General features: G+C 53.5%; 1 long non-coding RNA gene across 1 annotated transcript; it reads right to left on the minus strand.

Annotated features, from left to right (window-relative positions):
• Window positions 1-15,773: 15,773 nt before the first annotated feature.
• LOC139179623 (uncharacterized) lies at window positions 15,774-19,205 on the minus strand. Its single transcript, XR_011563946.1, has 3 exons — window positions 18,956-19,205; window positions 17,672-17,759; window positions 15,774-16,462 (listed from the first exon to the last, which is right to left on the minus strand). It is a non-coding gene; the product is annotated as an uncharacterized lncRNA (long non-coding RNA).
• Window positions 19,206-20,447: the final 1,242 nt, after the last annotated feature.

Raw genomic sequence — 20,447 nt, forward strand, 5'->3', positions numbered from 1 at the left:
AATTTGTTAAAAAAGAAAAATGCAGTATCTGAGAAGCACCATAAAGCAAAGTGGGATAAAATGAGGCCTGCCTGGAAGCTTCTGGAACATCCTTGGGCAGAAAAGCCTTGTCACTCATTCCTGTTCCCTTTCCATCCGGATGGCTTCCTAGTCTGAGTGTTGCTCTGCCTCGTCACCTGACTAAAGAACCATCTCCCTTGCAGACATTTTAGTGTCCTTCCTGGGCTCCCTCCAGGGGCCCCTCTGGGGACTGGAGGCTGCACTTGCTAAGCCAGAGTCCCTCTCTCCCTCCCATGCCAGGCACTGAAGCCTGGGGAGGGGCAGGACCACAGCCAAGTGGCCAACCACTAGTTATTACAGGGGCTCTGGCTCCAGCGCCTCTCTGTCCCCTGGAGAGAGGGGCTTGTTGGGGACTGTGGGGGTCAGATGCCAGGAAACCTGTTGGGGTACAGAGCTTAGAGGACACCTTTGGAGACGGGGGTGTGTGTGTCTAGAAAGAACATGATTATCAGCAAAAAGCAACAGGATAGGAAAGATCTTTTCAATTTCTTTTTCTAGTTGAACGTGTCATTTGCTTTTCATTTCTGTCTGCTAATCTCGCCCCTTCCCAATACTTAGAAGATACTTCTGTCTTGTTTCTCCATCTCTGTGTTAAACCTGGAGCTGATCATCAGAGTGCAGCCTCCGTGCTGGCCGCCAACAGGGATGTACCAGGATGGAGAACTTGATGAACCCCAAATTCCTTTTTGCTCCACTGTTTCAGCGAGGCACCCCAGCTCTGCCTTCCATTTCGGCAGCTGGGGAGTCAGAGTGGACACGGTAGGTGGGGTGGGGGGCAGACACACGGTAGGCCCTTGTCCCATGAGCGGGATCCCTTCCTCCCCACCCCAACCTCCTCCCGCCTCCTTGGGGAGGTCGTGCTGACTTGCAGGCTTGGCTCCACTCCATCTTGCGCGGCTCTCTTCCCTGGAGCCCGAGCGGAATGTTTTCCCTTCCCTCCTCCTCCTCCTCTTCCTGTGCACTGTCTGTGGGACTCCTCCGGTGTCCCGGCTCCCCCAGGGCGGCCCGAGCCCTCTCCCCGCCCGGGCTCCTGCCCCAGAGCCCACCAGGCTGTTTCCAATTTGGACACGATGCATCTTGCCCCTTCAGATCACAGCCGCCTCTTTGATGGAACTAATGATGATCTAGGACTCCGGGGCCCCGGACCTCCCCAAACTGAGATAAATCCTGCCTCCGTGCAGACAAAGGGGCCTCCGACCCTGCATCTGATCCCCCTCCTCCAGGCTACACTGGAAGGGGAGACATCTCTGGGAGATGATGTGAAGGCTGCGGCTGACTCAGGGAGACAGGAAGACAGGGATTTGTCCAAGGCTCCACAGAGGGTCCTAACACCCACTGGGGGTGCAGGGAGTTGGGGTGGGCAGGCTTGCAAAGAGTCAGCTGGGCATACCTAATCCCAGAAAGACTCAGAGCCACAAGCTGGGGCAGGAGGGAAATCCTGTGGATGGGTGTTCAGTTCTCCAACCATTCCTGACAGCTTCTTTGCACTGCTGGGGACACTAGGAAGAATGATACCCCACTTCTTGCACCCACAGGCTTGCAGTGAGGGAGAGAGATTCACAAACAGACTGTGTGCTGGAGTGGCAACAGTGGAAGTCCAGGGGCTGAGGGAACCTGACCCAGCCTAGGGAGCCTGGAAGGCTTCCTGGAGGAGGCATCTCTGATCTGGGCCTTGGGCAACTACCATACTGGGCAGGTGATACTCCCTGCCCATAGAAAATTGAAAATTGTAAAAGCTATTTAAAACCCTAAATCATAAAACTTATGTGAAGAATGAAAGAGTTCTTTCTAGATTTTCTGATTCAAAAATGTTGGATTTTTAAAAATAGAACTGCAAAATAAATTTATTAGGTGGCTGCCAGTTAAATTGTCAAATGATGAATTTAATATACCATTTATGGAATCACAAGTATCAACAGAATTTACTTTGAGGCTTAGCAGTGGTGGACAAATACGAAGAAGAGTTGATCATCTCAGAATACTTTAGGGCAAGGAAAATTCAGCAAACTTTTTTTTTCTGTCTTTTTTTTTTTTTTGGTCCTGCTGGTGCCTTATGCAAAAGTTCAGGTGTTACCTGTTACTCGCTGAGTGGAAATTGGGCAGAAAATGTGAATGAGTATTTGAGCTCCTGGTGGGGGTGTGTGGGGAGGCATTCCACAGAAGGATGTAAGAAAGTGCAACATGGGGGGTGTTAGGACCAGGGAGCAGTGGAGGTGTGCTCAGGCTGGAGGTGGCACCCAGGGTAGGGGGCGGGGGTAATCTTTTTTTTTACCCTGCTCCTTATGGGGGATCTTAGTTCTCAACTGGTCAAACCCAGTGCCCAGCAGTGAAAAGCAGTGCAAGTCCTAACCATTCGACAGCCAGGGAATTGCCTTGCTGTTACAACTCTGTGGCTTTCTCTGAACCCAGAGTGATTCCTGGGCAGGGAATGTATCAGCTCTACTGCTCTGACCAGGCCAAGGCAGGAGCTGGTACCGATCTGCGTAAGGGACGGACAGCAGAGGAGGCCCATGAAGCCACACTGAGAGACTGGTTTTACCTAGAAAAGGATGAGGAACCACCATCAGTGAGCAAGTTGGGGCCCCTCCCAGACACCCCAGAAAATCCTCTCCAGACATTGGGACTACTGGCACACCTCCCACCCACCCTGCTCCCTGATTCTGTCCAAGGACACCCCTTTCTGGAGCAGCAGCCCCCAGCCAGCACCCCAGTCTTCCCAGCACCCCCAACTCTGCACCTCTGCCATTTTCACCGTTCACTTCCTCCTCTTTCACCCCCTGCTGCTGGATGCCCAAATTCCACCTCAAATGTATTCATTTTAAAACTTAAGCTTAATCCAGGGTTAAGGAAAGCACTTCGGGCTCTCTGGGGGTGTAACCAAGCTGAACATGGACTCATTAACCCGGCAAAGGGCTCCACTCAAACCACTGTGGTTTAGCATCAAAAACACACGTGATCCTCAGGTGGGGAGGCAGGTGCTCAGCTCCCCAGCCAGCTCCTCCCTTTGGGGGGCAAACTCCAAACAGATTCAGTGCTTCTGTCCACGGCCTGCCTCTCAGCTGTCTGCTTGGGTGGCTTCAGCGAGCCTGGGCCCTGACCCTACCTACCCCACCTGGAGGACCCAATTTTTTGAGCCCTGTAGCTTCTTAGAAGGAGAAGGCACTGGCAACCGACTCCAGTACTCTTGCCTGGAAAATCCCATGGGCGGAGGAGCCTGGGAGGCTGCAGTCCATGGGGTCACTAAGAGTCCGACACGACTGAGTGACTGAGCACGCAGTTTCTTAGAAAAGGCTCTGAGAGAGCCTTCCTCCAGGCTGGTGGTGACCCTTTGCAGGTGATGGGGGCCGGGAGGAGTTCTGTTGGGAGCTGAGCCCTCCTGGTACAGTCCTGCCCCTCTGAGCTGCTTCTGTCTGGAATCCCACCCTGGATGCCCCTCTAGTCTTCCCAGATAAGGGCTGTGTGGCCCCAGTCTCCTCTGGACAGGGATCCCTGAGGGCAGAGGGATCTTGCTTGTGTTTGAGGCCAGCACTCTGCTAGAGGGCCTGTGAATACAGTAGGTGCCTAATAAATGTTTGCAGCATGAAACGCTGGGCCCAGCACACCCTCTCTGTTCAGCCATCCATCAGACAGCCATACACCCTGAACAGTGGGCTGCAGGGCGAGGGCGGGGGAGCAGGGGAGGAGGAGGGTGCTGGGTTCTGCAGAGGCCTCACTGTGGGCAGTCAGGGGTCGTCCTGCCGGCCGGGCTGGGTCAGACACGGACTTCGACCTTGGCTTTGCCGAACTGCCTGGACAGTGGCTTCTCGCCTGGGGCGGGAGCTCGGCACTCAGAGAAGGAGGAGGCGTCTGCAGTCCTGTGCCCATCACCTGAGCTGCACCGGGCGGGCGGGGAGGATAACAATTATTGGGAGAGGTTAAAAAAAAAATCATTATCAAATAACTACAGCTTGAAAAAGTTGGCGGGCGGGACGGAAAACGCGGCCTGGATCGCGCGGTGGCCGCCTCCGCTCCAGGCGCGCCGCGCCGCGGTAGCCAAAAATGCGAGGAGGAACATCTGTAACGCATTTAAGGGATGTTCACCTTTGAGACCGCGCCGCTGGATGGAGGCTGTGAGTTCACGCGAAAGGAAAAACTCTTTAAGAGGGTTTCCCTTAGGGGACCTGCCTGGCGGGGCAAAGCAGGACTGCACGCCGGGGTGGGGGTGGGGTGGCGGGGTGGGAGTGGGGAGGGGCTGGGACCACCTCTTTGAGCCTCAGTTTCCCCCAGTCTGTACCACAGATGGTTTCGGTCTTTTTTTTTTTTTTTTTTTTGTCCACCGGAAGGGCATTTCCAGTGGGGACATTCGGAGAGTCCCCTTCTAGTCACCTGTGATCCTGTGAGAAGGACCAGGCTTTGGGTGGGGACGGGGCGGGGCCCTCATCGCCTCCTGCCTGTTGCCAGGCCCCTGTCATTGCATTCCCTCCACATTCCAGAGCCCATGACGTCTTCTGGGTGAGCATCTGTCTCCTGAGCCAGGCCAAACCCACCTTCCTGAACACTCACTGCTCTGTCCCTGCAGAGGAGAGCAGGGGACCCTCCCTTCTCTGTGGGAGAGGTGACCTTGTCCCTCCAGGCTTCGTATTTCTGGCCATTCTCACCTCTTAGGTCTTCATCACAGCCCTCCCTCCCTCAGGCCTTGGCTCCTCTAAAGCCCCCTAGCCCTGATCCCCACCACTCATCAACTTCCCCCTGGGGATTTGCATCTCAGAGTGGTCAGCATAGGGTCCAGTCTGCCTCTGCCCCCTCCCCCAGTCACTTCACAGGTGGCCCAACCTCTGAGCTTTTCAAAGTTAGAGGGGAGGCTGGGGAGGTGCGGGAATGAAGTGCAGGGACTCTTCCCTGGGGACTCACCCCCCCAACACACACACACACAGGAAGCCAACTTGCCTAAGAGAGGCTCAGCTGGGACAAGCCCATGGTCCCGGGATTTCTATCCACAGTATTATGTCCCTCCCAGCCTTTGCCCCCCAGGAGACAGAAAACACTGGAAACCATATTGCTAGGTGGAGCCAGGAGCATAGACCATCCCTTTGTACAGACTGATCAAGTGCTCATTGAAAAATGCTTCAGATGGTAGATTTTGTGTGATATATATTTTCCAACAGTAAACATAAATCGGGTGGCAGGGGGGCAGGCGGTAGTGGGGTAGGGGGGGTGGAAGCAGAGCAAGAATTTGAACTCAGGCCATTTGGCCCCAGAGTCTGTGCTCTTGGCTCTGAGCTGGACTATGAACCTAGTGAAGGTGAAAGTGACGTGTTAATCATTCAGTCGTCTCCAGCTCTTTTGCGACCCCATCACTGTAGCCCACCAGGCTCCTCTGTCCATGGAAGTCTCCAGGCAAGAATACTAGAGTGGGTTGCCATACCCTCCTCCAGGGCATCTTCCCTATCCAGGGATCGAACTCAAGTCTCCTGCAATGCAGGCAGATTGTTTACCATCTGAGCCACCAGGGAACCTAGAAGATGCTCAATAAATGTTTGTTGAGGGAATGAATGGGAAAGCGGATGAGTGACTTCAGAAACTTTCAAACAAGTCAGTTTTCCTTCCACTCCCAGGGGCCTTGGTGTCCCCATCTTACCCGTGGTCCTGGGCATGTGCGGTCCCCACCTGAGCCTTCACAGTGCAGTTTGTGAGCATCGGTTTCTGCATTTTCAGCTGTCTCTCCGTCCCTTGCTTTTCTCTGTCCTCCCTCAATCACCTCCCGGGTAGCACTTCCCTGCCTGGTTGTGCACATGTGTGTGTGCATGTGTGTGTGTGTGCGCATGTGTGTTGAGGGGCGGGGGCAGCCAGGCAGCAGGGGCACTGAAGACGGCCACCTGGCTCTCTCACGGTCTCCTCCCTCCTCGGGTGTTGCGTTTTCACTTACACCTCACCTGCTACACGGCCATGATCTGTGGCAACATCTGAGAAATGCCATGATTCTCTTAGGCACTGCCTTCTTTGCAAAATTTCAGAGTTCTAGAGTGGTCACGCTTTTTCGATTCCATCTGGGCCCTTCCTCTGAGTTTTCATTGCCTGAATTAAAGTCTGGACTCTAGGGGTCTGGTTCCATGAGCTCTCCCTGGCAGAAGGAATCTGTTTCAAGATAACAAGTCAAAAAAAATCTCCTTTTCCGTCCCTGGTCAGAGTCTGGCCAACCCAGTCCGAGGCCATGCCTCTGTCCCTGGTGTAGGGGAATTTCTTCCAGTTGGACCCGACTCATCTCTACCTCTCTGCTCACTCGTCACATCTGTTTCTTACATGCACAGGTTGGGAGAACTGGACAGAGGTTCAAGGTTAGTGAGATCTGGGTCGACCTTGAACGTGGACCCTGGACAGGCCCTGAGGGCTATTCAGGGGGCTTGGGAGCTGGCTGACCTCCAGTGACTGGTGATCAGGAATCCAGACCCTCGCCTCCCACGGTGAGAGGCAGAGTAATGTTTGGTCAGGAGGTGGTGTATCTTAGATGGATGGGCATCTGGGGACAGGAGCTGTTAGGAGGATGGGCGGCAGCCTGGCAGTGCTGAGTGAGGCTGATGAAGGGCTCTGGTGTCTGGGAGAGATGAGGATGGCTAGGTGTGGATGTGGCCCCAGACCACCAAGCGTTCTGAGCAGATTGATAAGGACAGGGTAGAGCCCAAGAGAATGAAGGACACTTTTTAGAACTGGGCCATGGGGTCCGATGGAGCTCCTAGCCCCCAGCGTCAGGAGGTCTTTACCCAAGGAAATAGGAGGCTTAAGTTTCTGTAGCCAATTTCTCACTGTGCTTTGTCACAAAGAACCCAGAGGTCCTAATTCAGAGACCATAACAAGTCCCTGAGCCCAGGAGACCCAGTGCCTCTTAGTTATCTACTTGGTGGATTTTTTTTTTTTTTTTTTGCAGCTCCCTGCCTCCTCCCCTGGCACCCCACTCCAGTACTCTTGCCTGGAAAATCCCATGGATGGAGGAGCCTGGTAGGCTGCAGTCCATGGGGTCGCTAAGAGTCGGACACGACTGAGCGACTTCACTTTCACTTTTCACTTGCATGCATTGGAGAAGGAAATGGCAACCCACTCCAGTGTTCTTGCCTGGAGAATTCCAGGGACAGGGGAGCCTGGTGGGCTGCCATCTATGGGGTCGCACAGAGTCAGACACAACTGAAGCGACTTAGCAGCAGCAGCCTTCTCCCCACAGCGGAAGGAGCTCAGGACAGGCCAACTCACTTCCACTCGCCCATGTCAACCCCGTGTGGAAGACGGAGCCTGACACAGCAGGGCAGCTGGACGGGGTCCTTGACTGCATGGGCCCTGGCATGTCCCATCCAACATGGATCCTGCAGCCATGCAGGTGACCGAGGGGACTTGCTTGGCTCCGCCTCGCTTGTCCCAAGAGGCTGGTTCTGGCACCAACTGTCACTGAATAGTAAACAACCGGCGCCAAAAACCCCCTAAGAAGTTTAAGATAAGAGACACCCCTTCGGGGAAGGAAGAACAAAACCTAACAGGAAGCCAAGTGGGTAAACCGTTACTGGTGTCGATGTGAGGGTTGCATCTCTCCGTCCCAGGCTGGAGATGCTGCGCTTTTGGCTCTCGGGCTGGCCTGGGATGGGGGCGTCACAGAGGGGGGGTCGAGGTACACCTGCCAGGGGGCGGGACTGGGGAGCGGAGTGACTGTCATGTCATCTCCTCCCGTGATGCTCTGGGTCCTGCCCAGGTCCCTCCAAGTGGCACGTGAAGGCAGTGACTGGGAGCGGAGGCCCCGAGGCCAGACTGGTCACCGGGTGGCTGCTGACTGTCCTTGGGAAGTCAGTGACCCTCCTGAGTCCCCTGACCTTTCTGAATGTACCCCCTCAACCATGTTGTGGGGATGCTGAGGGGACTCACCAAGATAACTCAGGCCGAGAGGCTAGCTCAGTGCCTGCCGTACGGTGAGCACCACGGCTCAGCAAGGCTTGAGGAAAGGCTGGGTGGTGCACTTTGCAGACCTGGAACTGGGTGAGGGAAAAAAAAAAAAAATTCCTTAACCATCTGGAGCTGGGGCAAGTCTCCTGGAGAAGAAGCCCTCCAACCCCCAGCCTGGACACCCATCATCTCAGAGGAAAAGGAGAGAGAGAGAGAGATCTTACTCAGAGCTTGAGAACTATGAATCAGCCCTTTAAATTTTTTTGTTATTTATTTGTATTGTATTTTTAAAATTTTATTTATCTTTTTGCCCCACAGTGTGGCACTTGGAATCTTAATTCTCTAACCAGGGATCAAACCTGTGCGCCCTGCCATGGAAGTGCCAGGTCTTAACTACTGGACTGCCAGGGGCATCCCAAATCAAGCAGTTTTCATTGAACACACCGGACATTGATTCAGCACCTGCTTCTGTGCAGGGTGCGAGGGTGAAAGATGCCAGCACTACCCAGGATGTGTCCTCAGCCATCACCATCTAGTGTGGGACCGGAAATGGATGCTCTCCTATAGGCTGTGATGTGGGACCGGGTGGTGGACACAGAGAAAAGAGAGATGGCCACTCATTCAGATGGGGAGTGTCAAAGATAGGAGGGGAAAGGGATCTAGGCCCTGGGAGGCGGCAGGGAGGGAGCAGGGAGGAGAGGACATTCTAGGTGCAGGGGTGCTCTGCGAGGGGCTCTGAGAAGCACGGGAGGAGGGAGGGGAGGAAGGAGAAAAGAGGATGGTCCCCAGGGCCAGGATTCAGTCACTGAGTTCCCTGCCTTAACAAGGCACCCTCCCCAGGACGTAGAGGGAGTAGAGGGTGGCCAGTGACTCACTCTGCCCAGCTCAGCCTGGACAGCTGTGCAAACAGACTGAGGAAGGGGCTCCCAGGCCATACCTCCCTGCCTCCCTACCTCCTCCCCACCAGGGGCTGCCCCACGCCACCTCTATCCCTCTTGCCTGCACCAATGCCTGTTCTCTCCCTGAGACTGCAGGAATGTCAGTGGAAGTCCTCAGTGGCCCTGGAGTTCTCCTGTACCTTCAAGGAGGAAGAGTAAGATGTGAGGTCTCTCTACACAGAGAGTCTTACCTCCTAGGTCCTCAAGCGTAACTCCAAGGTTCAGGGCCTTAGCAACAGCACCCACGTGCCCATCTGGCCCCCATCTGGCCCCTCCAGTCATTCATTCACCCTCTGACCCACTGGCACTCAGCCCTGAGCCAGACCACACAGCTCGCAGCCCCAACACCTCTTCCTATCTAACTCCAGGGATGTTGTTACTGGTTGTGTTAGTCGCTCAGTCACCTCTGATTGCGACTCCATGGGCTGTAGTCCACTAGGCTCCTCTGTCCATGGGATTCTCCAGGCAAGAATACTGGAGTGGGTTGCCATTCCTTTCTCCAGGAGGTCTTACCGACCCAGGAATTGAACCCAGGTCTCCTGCATTGTAGATGGGTTCTTTACCGTCTGAGCTATCAGGGAAGCTCAGGGGTCAGGCCCCAATTCCCCGTGTCGTGAACTCACTTGTTACTCTTCCTCCTCTCAGGAAATATCACCACTGGGAATTCCCTGGTGGTCCAGTGGTTAGGACTTGCTGCTTTTACTGCTAAGAGCCCAGGTTCAATATCTGGTTGGGGAACTAAGATCTCTAGATCCGTGCGATGTGGCCACATTTTAAAAATGGAAATATCACCACCCTCCACCAAGTTGCTCAGGCCAGAAACTTGGGATCCTGACACCTCCATCTTCTACCCCTTCTTCCTCTAACTTGACATCACACTGTGTAAGTTTCAGCTCCAGGATATACCTCATTCACTGGTCACCATCTCCACGGCCACCACCCCAGTCTCCTCTGCCATCCTCCATTGCCTGCATGTTGGAGCAGTCACAGTCCCTCTACCTGCCATCCATCCTTCACACAGCAGCCCGAGTAATTAAAACATGTCAATCAAAAAAAAAAAAAAATGTCGATCAGATCATGTTTCTCTCTGCTGAGAACATGGGAGGGGAGGAGGCTTGTGTAGGGAACCAGTGGGGGTAGTGGGGGTGGGCTGGGAAGGTTGGAGTTTGTGTTTCCGTGGAAAGAGCCCTGGGCTAGAAGGCTGAGAACATGGCTTCCTTCCGAGAGTTATAGCCTTTCTCTGAGCCTCAGTTCCCCTTTCTGTAAAATGGGCATAAGCAGTCCTTCCCTCCAAGGGTTGGGGTGAGGACAAAGTGAATCAAAATGTGTGTGCTCAGGCTTGGGCCAGTGGTGGGCCCCTCACCAGGGCTGGATGTGAGCGGCTGGATCTGTCTTGAATCCCCCTGCAGAAACTGGAATAGAAATCTGTTTTCCTGGCCAAGGTTTCTCTGCCTGTTTGGGCAGGGTTTCCTTCAGGGTGTTTCTGATGAAGTATTACAGTGCACAGGATTTCCACTGCTGAACTAGCGATGACTCCGGCTCTCATCTGACCCTTTCTGAGAGCAGAGCCCCTATCCTGCCTCTTCTTCTTCTTCTTTTAAACTATTTATTTATTTGGCTGCGGGGGTCTTCATCTTGGCATGTGGGATCATTGGTTGTGCCATGCAGACTCTTAGTTTGGGATCTAGTTCCCTGACCAGGAATTGAACCTGGGCCCTCCTGCATTGGGAGCTCGGAGTCTTAGCCACTGGACCACCAGCGAAGTCCCCGGCTGCTCCTTCTTGCTGCCCTTTGTTCCAGCTCCATTGTTGGGGGGGACAGAGGCTTAGGAAGGCCAACTGGAACCAACAAGGAAAGTGGCACAGACCCCTCTCATCCCGCCCCCACCCCCAGTCTGACCAGCTGACTCCCCACTGGCTATAACTCTGGCCCAGTTTACTCAACTGAAGAAAAACGCAGAGAACTCGGCCTCCCTGATATGAGGGTGAGATGTATATAGGTCAGGGGAGTGCCCGGTAGAGGGAATAGCCAGGAAGAATGTTCAGAGGCTCTTCCTGTTTTGCTCCCACCCTCCTCCCCCTCTGTCAGCACCACAGCCCAGTATCCTCCCCGCCTCTACAAGGGCTCAAAAGAAGAATTCAGAACCCCCGTGCTTATCACAGAGGAAGCCAACAGATTCTATGGGGATGGCAGAGCCCTTCCCCAAGCCCGGATCCAGAGAGCCTGTCACTGCTTGAATTCCTGCAGTGTGATCACGTCACTGAGTCCCCACTCCCCTACCTGGCAGGAAATGACTGTCCTGCCCAGCCTTAAGGGGTGACATAAAACCCATGCCCATGTCCGCCTCGTCCTACATCATACAGCCCTTGAGGGGTGGACTGGAGATTGCAGCCTCCCTCTTCCTATGCTTGATGGAGAGGGGAGTGAATGGTGCACGTGGTCCCCAAAAGCAGCGACATGCTAAGTGGGGGACCCTAGGTGCACGTGTTAAAGGGGTGCCTTATCTGTAGAGAATTTAGTAACAACAAAACTGACTCAGAGTCGGCTTGCTCTGTTATCACTTGCTCTGTTATTGCCATCGTAGGCTGGCAATTCTGAACAATGTCATGGATAAGACGCTCCTTTGCACCAGGACAGCCGGCGCCCACCGTCCACCTCTTGCTGTCTTGCAGGGGATCAGACCCCTGGGCGGCTGGCAGGTGACTCTTCCTGCTCAGTGCTGGCCCTGTTTTCTGACTGATCTGGCACAAGGAGGAAATGAACTGGAGAGGTCAAAGGGCATAAAGAGGTCAAAGTGGCAGCCCAGAAGTCAAGACCTTTCTCCGCTTATCACCCTCCAGGGCCTTCCCCTAACGATCCAAGAGAGAGGTGCAGGGCCCAGGCTGCGCAGGACCCTGTCCATCAAGGCAAGGAGTTTGGATTTTACTATCCTCACGGTGAGAAGCCTCTGGAGGGTTCTAGGCACAGAAGGGCTGCGATCTGATCTGTGTTTGGGGAGAATGGGAAAATTTAGGAAGCTGAACGTGAGAATGGGCTTCATGGAGAGTTTAGAACAACGTTCTTTCGTTCTGTCTACAAGGCTTTTAACATTTTTTTCCTCTCGTTTTTGTTTTTGGCTGCTCTGGGTCTTTGTGGCTGTGCACAGGCTTTCTCTAGTTGCGGCGAGCGGGGGCTACTTTCTAGTCCCTAAACGCGGGCTTCTCCTTGCAGTGGCTTCTCTTGCTGCGGAGCGTGGGCTCTAGATCACAGGCTCAGTAGTTGTCGCTCATGGGCTTAGTTGCCTCTTGGCATGTGGAATCTTCCTGGGCCAAGAACTGAACCCGTGACTCCTGAATTGGCTGACAGATTTTTAACCACTGGGCCACCAGGGAAGTCCTATGAGGCTTTTTGAATCACTGCCATGTGCCAGGCTCTGGGCCAGCTGAGGTGGGTGTCAGTATGGGTGAAGCAGACAGGCCTCTGCCCGCAGCGGGTGCACAGCCTGGGTAGGGAGACAGACATTAAAAATCTCACCGACGTTAACATGCTGACCAGTGTCGGAAAGATGTGCAGGCGTCCTGGGGCACCCGAGAAGGCTTCCATAAACTCTCTTCAGCCGGAGACTCAAGACAGAGTGAATTAACTACTAGGTTGTCCAGAGGCCTGGAGGGGAGAGGGGACAGGGGAATTGGAGGAGCTGAAATAAGGCCAGTGTGAGGAGACTGTGGTGGCCATGAGCTGGGAAGTCCCTGAGCTTGTGGGGTTTCCAGAAGACACATCAGGTCAAACTCAGGAACCTTGTCTTTATCCTGGGAAGGGCTTTAACCCAGGGAAGGGGTCCTGATTTAAGTTGTGTTTTTTGTTTGTTTGTTTTCGCTATAATGACCTGTAACGTTGGATTAGTTTCAGGTGTACAATATAGTAATTTGATATTTGTATATATCGCAATGTAATCGTCAGGAGAAGACTAGTTAACCTCCGTCACTACTTAGTTACAAAATTTTTTTCTCGGGATGAAAACTTTGTTTGGCCTCTCCGCATGGTATGTGGGATCTTAGTGCCCTGACCAGGGATCGAACCCACGCCCCCTGCAGTGGAAGCACAGAGTCTCAACTACTGGACCACCAGGGAAGTCCCGGGATGAAAACTTTTAAGACCTATTCTCTTGGATGAAAACTTTTAAGACCTATTCTCTTAGCATCTTCCAAATGTATGATTAACGATAGTCCCCACATTGTGCATTCCATCCCAAGCATTTATTTATTTTATGGCTGGAAGTTTGTACTTTTTAACCCCCAGCTCCCACTTCTCTCACTTCTCGTGGTATCGTGTTTTACAACATTACACAAACAAGAGCGAGAGAGCCAAAGCCAGAGAGCCCAGCGCTGGCCTGGCACGGCCTCAATCACCCACCAGGAGTCACTGACCCAGTAAGTGGAGAATTAGACTGCCAGGTTCCAAGTGGCACACCCGTGACGGCGGCACAGCGATGACGGCGGCGGGGAAGCTATGGCCCTGGGCGGCGTGTGGTTAGTCGGGCAGGTTCCTGTGCGCAGCCCCCCGTGGCCCTGGGGTGCGGCCCAGCCCTCTGGCGTGAAGGCGCCAAGAAGTATGAGTTGTTCCTTCTACAGTCTCGGTGACCGCAGCCTTTGGCCTTGATAAGTAGATGATGTTGATTCATGACCTCGGACTTCTAGTCACAAAACCACAGTCTGGCTCAGGATATTTCACCAGGGACGGGAGAGATAGCTGATCAAAATGCACCTGTGAATCTCTCTAGTCTAGGATAGGAATTTGGGATTTTTTTTGAGGGGAGGAGGAGCATGTGGGATCTTAGTTCCCTACAGTGGAAGTCTTAGCCGCTGTACCACCAGGGAAGTCCTTTGAATCTCCCTAGTCTGAATCGTGAGAAACTCTGTCCAGTTGGTACTGGGTTGGTTCAGCCTGAGAGTGCTGTTTTTCTGCTTGGCTTATTGGGAGCAAGTAACTTTTGCAGGGAAAGAGCGGCTGCTGGAGGCAGGAGTGGAGCTGGCTGGGCTGAGCGGGTATGTGGAGACCTCTTCGTCCCCTGAAGCTGCAAGAGGGTTGCTGCTATTGTGTGTGTTTTATTTTTCAAATAATTTTATTTATTTATTTTTGTCTTTGCTGGGTCTTTGTTGCTGTGTGGGCTTTTCTCTAGTTGCAAAGGGCAGGGCTTACTTTGTAGTTGTGGTGTGGGTCTTCTTGTTGACTCCTCTTGTTGAAGAGTACAGGCCCTAGGGTGTACTGGGTTCGATAGCTGTGGCTCCCGGACTCTAGAGCACAGGCTCAATAGCTGGGGTGCACGGGCTGAGTCGCTCCTTGGCAGGTGGGATCTTCCTGGCTCAGGGATCGAACTCATGTCTCTTGTATTCGAGGGCAGATTCTTTACCCCAGAGCCATCAGGGAAGCCTTGTGTGTGTGTTTTAAATAACAGCTTTATTGGGATATAATTCATATACCATGCAATCCACATACTCCAGGGCAACTAAAAGTCTGTGTGCCACAACTACTGAGCCTACGAGCCACAAGTACTGAAGCCCTTGCGCCCTAGAGCCTGTGCTCTGCAGCGAGAGAAGCCACCTCGATGAGAGGCCCTCACACCACAGCTAGAGTGTAGCCCTCCTGATCCCCTCGACTAGAGAAAGCTGGCATGCAGCAATGAAGATCCAGTGTAGCCAAAAATAAAATAATAATAAATAAAAAAGAAAAAATAAAAAAAAAGAAAAATCCCCCAATGGGTTATTCATCTTTTTATTATTGAGTTGGAAGGATTTTTTTTTTAATATATATATCCTAGATACAAGTCCCTTGTCTGGCATGTGATTTACAATGTATACAGCAGACTATTTTGATCCCTGCAGACCATTTTCCGTTGTGTGGATACCCTGCTTTTCTTTTCCTTTTAGTGGAATTCCCACTAATACATGTAGAAAGAATGATGGACTTGAGAACCACCATTTGGCAAATACCACACTACGAATTGTTTCTGGCAAGAATCATGAATGGATGTTAAAATTGATGGACAAAAAAAAGTATATGAGAAACAGGATATTTAGAGTCTTAAAAGTAGCCTCCCCACTGGACACTTATTAATAGCAAAAGGGAAAAATAGCAGCTTTACACTGGAGAAACTTGGCAGACAACTTGATCAAGAAGTCAAAATTAATATCCACAATATCAGAGACAAACATATCACGTGCCCCCTGGTATGATGCAGCGACAAAGATACAACCTGCTTTTGTGGTATCTTTACCAAAAATGCCTACCCTGAAATTAATGGTGAAGAAGCATCAGAAAATGCCAATAGAGAGGCATTCTAGAAAACAAGCAGCCGGTACTGTTTAAATGTGTCAGGGTCATGAAAGACAATGACGAAAAACTGTTTCTGATTCAAGGAGGCTAAGGGCTCGTGCCATGGGGTCACTGAGGGTCAGACACAACTGAGCAACTTCACTTTCACTTTTCACTTTCATGCATTGGAGAAGGAAATGGCAACCCACTCCAGTGTTCTTGCCTGGAGAATCCCAGGGAAGGGGGAACCTGGTGGGCTGCTGTCCATGGGGTCGAAGAGAGTCGGACACGACTGAAGTGACTTAGCAGCAGCAAGGGCTCGTGGCAACCTAAAGCAAAGTGATCCTGCATTGAATCTTGGATCAGAAAAAAGAACAAGAGTTGGACCACCTGGGAAATCCAAGTAAGGGTTTTGATTAGGTCATAGTGTTTCCTGATTTTGATCATCATATTGTGTAAGATGTTAATATTTAGAGATCCTGGATAGACTATATGGGAATTCTTCGTACTATATTTGCAACTTTTTGGAAAGTCTGAAATATCTCAAAATTAAAAGTTAACAAAAACCACAGCAAAATTCTGCTTTTAAAACTCCTTTACTGTCCGTTGGCCTAAGGAGGGAGTTCCTGTAGCCAGACTGTCACCAGGCTTAAGATCTGGCTCCAGCGCACCTGGAGCATCAGGTCTGGAGCTCAGGAGCACACGGGGTGGGGCTGCCTGTCATGCTTCATTGTCCCGGCAGGTCCCACCCCTACTCATCTTCCTCCCTTTTTTCCTTCTGAGAAGTACTGAGACTTGGCCCTTAACAGGAGATCACCTTCCAGGAGCTCCCAGTCTGATGACAGAGGCAGACACAAAGTCTGACGACGACAGTGCAGACTGAGCTGGGACTTGACGGAGGATTCCGTTTCCGCTGCCTCCTCCCTGGGTGGACCTTTCAAGGATGACTTTCCCGTCACCTCGTTGGTGAAGCTTTGTGGCTCCTCCAAGTAGAGGGAGCTGCCCTCATCCATCCTCCCTGGGTCTGTACCGTGGGTCCCTTTTCCAAGCATCTCCCGTCTGCTCTGCCCAGGAGGTCTTCTGAGGGGCTTCCCTGATCTCGGGGCTCCTTGATGTCTGGATCAGGGCTCCATTCAATTCTGGATGCCCCTAAAGCAAGAAGTGTCAGGAACTACTGTGTCTTCTGTGATGATGAGTCTGGTATCAGGGCAGTGGGATAAAAACCCCATCATTTTGAGAAGTGAATCCTCCTGCTTCAGAAAATTGATTGGACTCTCTAGAGAACAGGACCACGGGGGCTGGGCTGTTGTGCTTTGACAGGAGGCAGGATTTGAGGGGCGGGAGGAGGAGGGGGAAAGGGGAATGGCAGGGCAGAGATGGCAGACAGACATCTAGGGGGAGGGATTTTAACAGGTTCCTATAATTACAAAGCAGATGCCTCTGCCTCTCCAACCGTCAGTAAACCTACTACCCACACAGATGCCTGGTGTGAGTGGGATTGGGGATAGAAGCTAAGGAAAAGAATTTCCATATCAGGGCGGCCGTGGTGGAGGACTAAGGCATCTTAAACAAGGAGCCGAGACCGTCTCCAAACTGGTGTTCAGTAGAAGCAGGGCTCCCGGTCAAGGACAACCGAGATGCGACCAGTCTTGTCCCCAATCCAAGACTCCACAGCCATCTTGGAAAGGACTTGATGTTCCTCCACCATCCAGGGGCTGTGGATCATTCTGGTGTAGCCTTGCAGGGGTCAGCATGACCCTCCTGACTCCAGCTGGCAAGACCAGCACGTGAGTCTCTGGTGGCCACTGCATGGAGGAGCCGAGACCCCTCATGCTTTGACTCTTGCAGCCTTGGACACTGGCCTGGTTCCCTCCAAGAGCTTCTGGGGAACTTCCCCTGCCTACATGTCAGGCGGAAAGCGTGATTCCAGAGATGCATTGACTTCTACTCAGTGCACTCAGGGAATCTCTACTGCTGCCTCCTACCTGGGCATCTGCTTGACAAATGTCCCTAGCAAACAAACGGAGAGGTTGAAATGTCCAAGTTCAGATCAGTGTGGTAGAATGGGGGCCTTGAAGCCAGTCAGTGGCTCCAGATTTATTTCCTGGGAATTTTTTTCCCCACTGGATTTGCTGAGAAATCCACAGGGGATGAAGTGGCAGGCTTTGCCCCACCCTATACACCCCCTTTGCACAGGCACAAGCTGAGCCTGGCTTGAGTAGGGGCGGTTCTGGCCAGGGTAGGTGTGGTCACCAAGCCCCAAGGCCACCCTGCCATCACTCCTCTCTGGAGCCCAGAGACTGCTGGCTTCTCCCTAGGGTGAGCACGCTCACTGCCACTCAGTCTTTCAGCAAACATTCCCTGATTGGCTCCTAACTGCCAGGACTATGCTTGGTGCAACTGCTCAGGGTGGACCAGACATGACCCCTGCCCCCAAGGGGTCACCATCTAGTAGAGAGACAGGTATGGCTATGGGCAGTTACCATACGGCGTGGAAGGGCATTGGCAGCTCCTGTGACCTGGGAGCACCATGGAGGCACCTGGCCCTGAAGGGGTGGAGCTGGAACCTTCCTGAAAGAGATGATGAGAAGCTGAGTCTTAAAGGATGAGGAGAAGGAGTTAGTGGAGGTGGGAGTTGGGGGAGGGAGGCAGAGGCATGGAGGGGAAAGCCACACCCGTAACCAGGGGCTGGCCTCGGGATCCCAGGGCACTCCGCCACTCAGATGCCTGTCCTGGTCCCTCACAAGCCAGGGAGGGCCCAGCCTGCTGACCTCCATTCCCTCCCCACCCAACTGCTGCCCCGCACAAGGCCAGGCCTGCATGAGACTTCCTGGGGGCATTTACTCTATCACTGTGAGTCTGGAATTTCAGACCCAGAAGCCAACTCCAGCTGGACGAGGCACACAAAGAATTTACCCAAAATCACCTTGTAGCCCAGACTCCCCTGGGAAACAAGATCCCCAAGATCCCAGTGCAGATGGGAGCCAGGCCCCCCATGGGCTCCCACACTGGTCACAGCTCTGCCCTTGGAAATGCCATGGGAATCCACCTCCCTCCAGTTAGACTGGAGGGAATCTGCCTCCTGGGTCACCCTCTCCCACCCTGAATCTAACAGGTGTGTCACTGGAGGAGCCTACATCATATGATTAAATCCTAGCTGCAAGGGAGGCTGGGAGATGACTGGTTTTTGTGAAAGAAGATGGACAATCAGAAGGTGGGAGACTCCCCAGACATAGGGGGCACATTCAGCAGCATTGGGCAGGCAAAGGAATGATGGATGGGCACTCTTTGACACTGAGGGGGAGGCTCTGACTAGCAAGGGAACCCTGCTATCTGGCACGATCCAAGAACTAACATCACAGCCCAATCCAATGGCCTGCCTGGGGCCATCTGCTTCCTCATCTTCCATTTGTCCTTTTGCTCATTCATCCATTGGCTAGTCATTGATGACAGCTCCTGTGTCCCACCTCCATCAACCTTTCTTTTTCTTTGTTGTCATGGTGACCACTGTTGACCTGCCTTGGCAATCCAGGGGACGTGTGTGCACCAGAAACCACAAATCCCACGGAGGAAGGGATCAGGGCCGTGGACGGAGGAAGGGAGGGTGGGAGAGGCATCCAACAGGGGGTCATGGCGAGCCCTGGGTAGGCCCCTCTGCTGTCACCCAGCACCCCTTCTTCTCCCACCTGGGGAGGCAGGTGCACTGGGTGTAGGGAACCCACCCCTTGTTATTTCTTGGAGGAATGTCATGGCTTGATTCCTCCTACCCTTTCCGATCTTTGGGGTTCCCATCTGGAAAATAACAGCTTCCCTCTGGAGAAGCACCCATGTGGTTGAATTTGATTATTCCCGCTCACGCTGTGTTCGCTGTTTCCGGAGCCTGGCAGGAAATGTTTACCGTGGATTTTTACAGAAGTGGCTGTAATGATGGAGTCCTACCCTACTCCTTCCCATCAGGTAGGCGTATCTCCTCCCATCCCAGGGCGGCATGGTGGGGAACAGGTGTGAGATCTGGAGTTAAGCCCCTGGCTGTCTCTAGCTTTGTGACATCAGAGAGGCCACTTCACCTCTGGGAGCCTCAGTTTCTCATCTGTATAATGGGGATAACATTATTCACCGGGCAGGGGGAGGAGCCTCCTCAACTTGGGCTCCTCGTTGAGAAGCCCAAGGTGGGTGGGGGGGTGCTTTGAGGGAGGTGGTGCCCCAAGTCACCAGCTTGCAGGGACCACCGTCCTGCTCCTAGGGGAGACTTGCCTGACCTATGTAGGACCTTGGTGCTTTTCCTGGAGACATGCTGGGAGGAGACAGCCCTGCACCCTGGTACCCAGTCCTGGGTCTCCCACGTGGGAGCCTGAGGCACCTTCCCCGGGCGAGGAGACGGGCTCCATCCCCATCTCAGCTCCTCAAGAGAGCAGCAGCCACTCTGCCTGCGAGCCGGAGGAGTTGAGAGAGAAAACGTGGAACTAAAATAGCTCTTTTCCATAAACAAAGCTGCTTTTCGTTGGGGGAATGTAAACAGGCAGATGCATTAGGAGACGGTGCCATCCGGCGGAGCCGTGGGGGAGGCGGCCACGCGAGGCCCGGGGCCTGTGCTGCCAGTGTCCCGGCCAGCCCTGGATGAGCAGGATGCCAGGCGGCCAGGCCGCTCCAGCGCCCGGGGGGATCGGGGCCACGGGGCGCCCTCTGGGGCCTCCTGCAGCACCCCGTTCAGACAGGGCTGGGGGCCTCTCCTCACCCTGGGGGCCACCCGCTGCGGGCTGAGAGTGTTTCCTAGAGCAGGGGGGAGCGGGGACCTCTGACCCCAGAGGCTGGCACTGAGCCTGGATTAGGAGATGCAGCCATTCCTCTGAGCCACTGTCCCAGCCCTCCTTCTCTCCCCATCCTGAGTAGCTTGCGCCTTTGCCTCCCTCCGTGTTTGGTTATCCTGTCGTGGGGCTCAGTCTCAAATCCCTTGAATGTGCCTTACAATGAAAGGGACGCGTCCAGGGCAAAGAAGAGGTCCTGGGTGGGAGCATCCCTGGGATTGGGGGCAGGTGGGGATATGGGGAGAGGATGAGCGGTGGGGTGAGGGGGAGAGTTGCTCTGCCCCCACTGGGTGGGTAGGGGCTTGCGGTGTCCCCCGGGCAGTTGCCCAGCCTCAGGGGTGTCCAGCCCCCAAAGAGTCCCGGAGCCTGGCTCTGGCAGCTCCCTGAGGGCCCCTGGGGAAGGGGCTCATTTCTGGGTTTGTGGCTGTGGCTTTACTGAGACCTCGGGCCTGTT

The sequence above is a fragment of the Bos indicus genome, chromosome 25, assembly GCF_029378745.1.
Source record: "Bos indicus isolate NIAB-ARS_2022 breed Sahiwal x Tharparkar chromosome 25, NIAB-ARS_B.indTharparkar_mat_pri_1.0, whole genome shotgun sequence".
NCBI lineage: Eukaryota > Metazoa > Chordata > Mammalia > Artiodactyla > Bovidae > Bos > Bos indicus.